The sequence below is a fragment of the Arachis stenosperma genome, chromosome 6, assembly GCF_014773155.1.
Source record: "Arachis stenosperma cultivar V10309 chromosome 6, arast.V10309.gnm1.PFL2, whole genome shotgun sequence".
Classification (NCBI taxonomy): Eukaryota; Viridiplantae; Streptophyta; class Magnoliopsida; order Fabales; family Fabaceae; genus Arachis; species Arachis stenosperma.
The window spans coordinates 27,703,009-27,710,153 of NC_080382.1; positions in this window are offsets into that span (position 1 = coordinate 27,703,009).

Below are 7,145 nucleotides of genomic sequence, written 5' to 3' on the forward strand. Positions count from 1 at the left end.
CACTGGATCCTATTCCAACACAAGTGAGAATCGATAGATGATTAGCCATGTACATGGACCATTTTCACTGAGAGGATGGATGATAGCCATTGACAACGGTAATCCACCAACATACAGCTTACCATGGAAGAAGCCTTGCGTGCGTGAAGAAGAAGACAATGGGAAAGCAGAGATTCAGAAGACAGAGTATCTCCAAAACTCCAACCCATTCTCCATTACTGCATAACGAGTATTTATTTCATGATCTTTTGTTTTTCGTAAATTAAAACTAAGAACTCTTATTGGTATCCTGACTAAGAATAATAAGATAACCATAGCTTGCTTCAAGCCGGCAATCTCCGTGTGATCGACCCTTACTCACGTAAGGTATTACTTGGACGACCCAGTGCACTTGCTGGTTAGTTGTGCGGAATTACAAAGTGTGAGTGTAATTTTCGTGCACCAGTTAGGATCAAGGTAAGGATGTAATGCAACCACACATTAAGCTCAAACCTCACTTGGTTGTGTTCTAGCTCTACTCTATGTTTCACAATTATTTCTCAAGCAAGTTCAATGAAAAGTTCCAACTCAAATCAATGGGATGCCCTTTAAAAAAATTTTTGGAAATTAATTATTTTGACTAAACTTATTATATGTATATGTATATGTGTCTGATGTAAATGGATGAAAATAAAAAATTCTAAGTTCTTTTTTCTGTTCTCTATCATTCTAAATCATCATGTACATTTAGGCAAATGAACTAGGTCCTATTATCCACATTATCCAGTCACAACCAAAAGATATATATATCATATTAAATAATAAAAAATATAAATAAAGCTCTAAAATATAGACAGACCAAACAAAAATGCAACTACTAAATTCTAAAAGACATATTAATAAAAAATGAAATGTGAAAGTGTTTGAAAAAAAGCCCTTACAACTAAAATTTCCACCCTAAATCTCTCCCACACTTGAATTTTGCACAATCCTCTGTGCACTCATGACTAGGGGTGTATGGAGACTTTATGGATTGCTACCTTCAGCTGGTGGATCATTCGGCCACTGCGGATGAGGAGGAGATTTCTCACCTCACTATCCATCATGACATTTTTCTTCTTCTGCTTCCTTGCTGCTTATGATGATTCATCCTGAAAAATATAAAACATAATATATTAAGACAAGTAAATTCAAATCAAAGACAAGGAAGCATAGATTGTCGGAATGAGGTACCAATCACTAAAATGAAGTGGGTTGATTAGCTTGTGATATTAATGAAAGCAAGTGTGTGAATTCTAAATTTGCACGCAGTTTAGAACTCACACACTAACATTGAAAGCTTTATGTCACCATTATTTAAAAGAGATATGTAACTCACTCATTTTAATGTGATCAAGATAATTGAAAAGAAAACTTGTAGGTTAAGATAAACAAACAAACAATAAAGGAAAATAAAAGTACTCAAGCAATCGTGAAATGGATAATGAATGCAAATTAGTTTATGTGCACGAAAACTTAATGAACCACATGAAATATGGAACTCTCATATCAATGAATGACACACTTTGAATTTTTTTTGTTCACATCATCTAATTGACATAAAATGGGGAACATGCGTGCTATGCAACTTAGTAAAAGAGAGATATAAGTTGAAATCAATCACATAGCAAGCATTGTCCACATAGCTTAAAAAGCGCAAAAACGATGTCACTAGGTAAGCTTAAAATCTAATTTCACAATTCCAGAATTTTAATGCATTAACTTGTTGATGTAAATGAAAACCAAAATAAGCAAGTATCACCTAACAACAAATGCATCAATTATATACAATTGCCTAATAATAGGTAGTGAATTCAAATCACATGGTGGCTAGCTACAAAATACAATTTAGAAATCCAAAAAACATTGCTAAAGATATTTTTTATAAGTACTTGGTATGCACAGATATCAAGCATGCAAAACTCAATACCAAATAATAAATTATAACCTCAATCTCAACCAACAATGAATATCAATAATAACAATACTAAAATAGCATCATACCAGTAATCAATAGTAATTTTCTCAGCAGAGTCAGCAAATCAATTCAATAATCCAACAGTTTTCACCTAATCTGATCTATCATAACCACCAAATTCACTAAAATAGAAAATTAAACTAACTAACTAACTAACTAGAATTAAAATAAGGAATTAAAACAAAACAGAAATCACAATTAAAAATGGTAACCTGGATGCAGAATCAGAAAATAGAGAAGAGATGAGAGGAGTGCTAAGATGCTGTGATGTCGTTGAAGTTAGAAGCAGTGGATGTGAGTCACCAAAGGTGGAATGGAGATGGTAGTGGTAGGAGGTAGATAGTGTTGAGGTGAGAGAGAAGAGAAGGAGATAAGGAGGGAAAAAGAAGAACGGAGAAGAAAGAAGAAGAAAAGAAATAGAGTGGTGACAAAACAAAGGAGAAGTGTTTTTGAGATCGTGCGTACGCATCTGCCATGCGTACGCATGAATTGGAAAAATAGAATTGGTACATATGCACAAGACTATGCACATGCATGCACCAAAGGGACTTTCAGTGGTTGTGCGTACGCACAAAGAGTTGTGCGTACACATGAGTGTGATTTTTTTTAACCTCATATGTGCGTACATTCAACTGGTGTGCAAGCACGCACCAGAGGGATGAATTTTTTATATGCGTATGCACAATAATGTGCATACGTATGAATTGGTGAAATCTTGAGGGTGATGTGTACGTATGGCCTTGCTCTGTTTTTAAAAAATTTTCAAACTTTTTGCACCAAATCAAGCAATTCAAATATCCAACAAGATACTAAAATAATACAAAACCTTATTAAACATATTAAACCATCAAGAAAACCTAGCAAATCTATCTAATAATAGAAATTTAAATTATTCAATCAACTATATACAAAAAGGAAAAATTGAAAGATCATACCATGGTGGAGTGTCTCCCACCTAGCACTTTTAGTTATATTCCTTAAGTTAGACATTTTGGTGAGCTCTTTGTCAAAGTGGCTTATGCTTAAACTCATTTTGAAACTTCCACTAATGCTTGAACTTCCGATGATCTTCAGAATTTCCAATTAAGTGAACCAAGCTTTGATGAAGTTTCAAACAACCTAGGAGCTCCCAAAATGGATGATCCTCACTATGTATCCCGAGATCCTAAATCTTATTTTTGCACTCATCTTCTAGTTGGTCCTCATGATTCCATCTGGGTGATAAGACTTCAGAATTCTCCCTTGAATGCTAAACCATCCTCCTAGATCCATTTAATTGAGTATTGCACCAACCTTGGAATTCAAATCTTGAAGTTTCAACCTTAGTGAGTCTTGATTCATGTTTCCAACCACTATCCATTTTTCTCTTTCTCTTCAACTCATGAAAGCTCTAAGTTGTCCATCAGTTTCAAGCGAACCATATTCAAGCGGGATAAGAAATCTAAAGGATAAGATTTTTACCCACTCAAATTGTGTGTTGGATGGTGGTGACTTAGGAAGAGAGGCTTCTAATGACTTTGGTAATGTGATTTTCACTCCCTTTTGCTCCTCTTGGGTGACCTCCACCTCTTTACAAGCCTCCTCAAGCTTTATTCCTTGTTAACCAAATTCTTCCTCATTTTTCTCATTGCTCAAATCATGTCTTGGAGGTTGTGCACGGTCCTCCTTAACGTTAATTTCACACTTCATGGAGGAAGGCTTAACAATCTCAATGAGATCATTGGTTGGTGTGGGATCATCTTTAATAATGGAGCTTGTCCCTTGCCCAAGTTCTCCCAACTCTTCAACCACTCCTTCAAAATCATTGATCTCAATTTTCTCCACTTGTTGCAACTCATGCTTCAACTTTGCTTCTTTTCCTTGAGGTTCTAAACTCCTTTTTCACTTCAATTGCTTCAATTGAGGTTGGCTCTTCGGATTCATAAGAGCGTATTGAGGCTAAATGAGATAGAGCTTCGACTAGGGTAGCCATGATGTTTTCTTACCTCTTTTGATACTCTTCTTGCTCTTGAAGAAACAATTAGAGTGCTTTCTCTGTTGAAGGTTGAGGAGAGAAAGATGGTTCATCAATTGGAAAAAGGTCTTCATATATGAAAGGTGGTTTATATTGGTGAGAATATTGAGATGGTGTGTATGGAGGTAAGTGTTTAAAAGGGGTTTGAGGGTATTGGTGTTGGAAGGGTGGTGGTTCTAAGTATGGTTCATATGGTTACTCATGAGGCACATAAGATTGGTGGCATGATGGATATGGAGTTGGATTTTATAGAGGTGGTTGGTTACAATGTGGGACTTGAGAATTTTGTGGTTGAGAACTATGTTGAGGGTATGGTTCATAGGTATATGGTGGTTGAGGTTCTTAACTGTAGTTAGGATCACCATATCCATTGGATTGGTATGTACCATGGGGAGGATTGTGACCATAGTGAAGCAGAGGAGGTTGTTGCCATGAAGGTTGCGCATATGCATGCAGCTCCTACCTCAGTTGATTCTCCGTCCCATAATGCAAGTCGGCATTGAAGTTACCATTTTTTACAACATACTTATAACCAAATCCCAAGTCAAAAGGGTAAGAATTCATAGAAAAGAGAAAAAATAAAATCAAAAGATATCAAGAAATAAACGAAAATAAACTCCTAACTACTAACAAAACAAGAAAATAGCTAAAAAGTAAGCTATTCACAATATTCACATATTCACAATAGCCAATATAACAAGCACAAATTGCAATTTTCCGGCAACGACGCCAATAATTTGATAAAGGCCAAATATCAGTTTAGAATTTTCTTAAAAAGAATTGTTTCGTCAATAGTATAATTCCAAACCAACAAATGATCGTAATCAAATTTTAGAAAAAGAATGTCACAATTCAAATCAATAAAACCAAGAGTTTTAATTCCCGAGTCGTTCATCCATGGAATTGTAGTGAGGTGTGCATATCATTGGCTATGAGAGAAATTGTAGGATTGTGAGAGCAATTAAACGGGAAATTAAATGACAAGAAAGTAAAGAGCAAATAAGGGATATAAATGCTAAAAGCCCTCTTGACAAAGGTTGAGAGTCAAGGTTTTCTATCCCAGTCATTGACCACAAACATGGCAATTGTGAAGAGTTAATCCTACTTAGTCAACCTCTATACATTGAAAAAAGTCAAATAGGCATAATTGATCTCAATCCATAAATCCTAGCTAACTCACAAATTAGCTTAGTGAAAGACTAACATTAGTGGAAACCAAATCAACTAACAACTCTAAATCCCCAATCAATATTGGACATCAATGGCTCAAGGTTACCTAAGTCTTCAATTCCAAGCCAAGAGTGCAAAATTCTACTCAATAACTAAAAGAGACATTTTATCAAACACTTGAAAGACATAAAAGAAAAACATGATAATTTGCAATAATTAATAAAATCTATATCTACCAAATTCAAGAAGGCAATAATAACAACTAAGGCAAGCATCAATAAATGCCAAAACATAAAATTGCATTAAAGAAATATTAGAATTTAACAAGAGAGTTCATAACTAAATTAACCAAAATAAAGGAACTAACAAGAAGAACTAAGGAAATTATGACAATAGAACAAGAGAAAGTAAAAAAAAAAAACTAAATTAAAACAAGAATTAAAACTTAAAACTACCTTAAATTCTAGAGAGAATATAGACCTTTTCTCTAATAGAATTCTAACTTAAAAACATGATAAAAACCTAAACTAAAACTATTCTAACACTACTTGCTTGATTCTCTCTTGGTCCATTCTTCAAATGATTCATAAATGAGTTGGATTAGACCTAAAATTGGCCTGAAATCGCGAGCCACGTGTTCACTTAAGTGAATCACGTGCAGCAAGTCATGCATACACATCTACCATGCATACACGCGATTTGAAGAAGATGCGTACGCTTAAGGGATGTGTACGTTAAAATTAGTAATTTTCCAAAAGATGCGTACACATAAGGCATGTGTATGCACAATTGGGCAGATTTCTAAAACTTCATTTCTTCATGATTTCTCCACTTTTGTATGGTTTTTCTCCATTTCTTCAGGCCATTCTTGCATTCAAAACTTTAAATCACTCAAACAAAAATATCAAGGCATAAAATAGGAGGAAAATGAATTAAATTTAGCAATTTTAATCATAAAAAGTATATTTTTCACAATTAAGCACAATTAGGAAGAGATTCACAAAAGCATGCCACTTCAAGAAATAAATGCAAGCTAAGTTGATAAAAGGAAAAACTACCAAAAGTACCCATGAAGTTTACGAACGCTGACAAAAGTACCCATAAACTAAGGAAATTAACGTTGTACCCTTGAAAGATGGATTTCGTATAACAAAAGTATCCAAATCCTAAATTTTTGTTGATTTTTTAATAAAATTCCCAAACTACCCCACCCTTACCCCATTCTATCGTCACTCCCTCTCTTATCACTTCTTCCTCTTTCCTCACTTATCCCTCTCTCAAAAACCCTCATAGAGTCTTCTCCCTTTCACTCTTAAGGTGACTACAACACCTTCATTGCGCGCCTTTGACCCAACCTAAGGAGAATATCGCCATGATGCACCTGTTGTAGCCGAGGAGAACGTCATCGTGGCGCATCTGACCCAGCAGAGGAGAATACCATCGTCGTACGCCTGAGAAGAGAGAGGGGTCGTGGTGCTCTTGCATGCAGGAAGAGGGTTCGGTAAAGAGAAATCAAAGAAGAAAGGGAGGTGGCGCTGTGGATGGAGGTTCTGCCATTGACGATGTTACAGCCGGCGAAGAAAAGGTATTTCTTTTTTTTAAAACATTTTTTATTTCATTTTTTTCTTTTCAGAAATTGATTTAGTTACTACTAAAATGATATTGTTCTATTTTTTTAAATCTGCTTCTATTTTTTATGAAGGCTGAGATTGATTTACAGAAGATCAGGTTTATGGCTACTTCTACTTCTGATTTTTGCTGAAATAAATTTCAAATTTGATGAATGGATTTATTAGTTTTTTATGGTTGATGGCTATTTCTACTTCTAGTTTTGCTAAAGTGAATTGAAATTGGATGAATGAATTTGAAAATTTTTATATGTTGAGTATTTTTTGGTGTTTGATTGATTTGGTTTGGGTATGGATTGTAAACTTATGAATGAATCGGTTGAGGTCCGATCCTCTA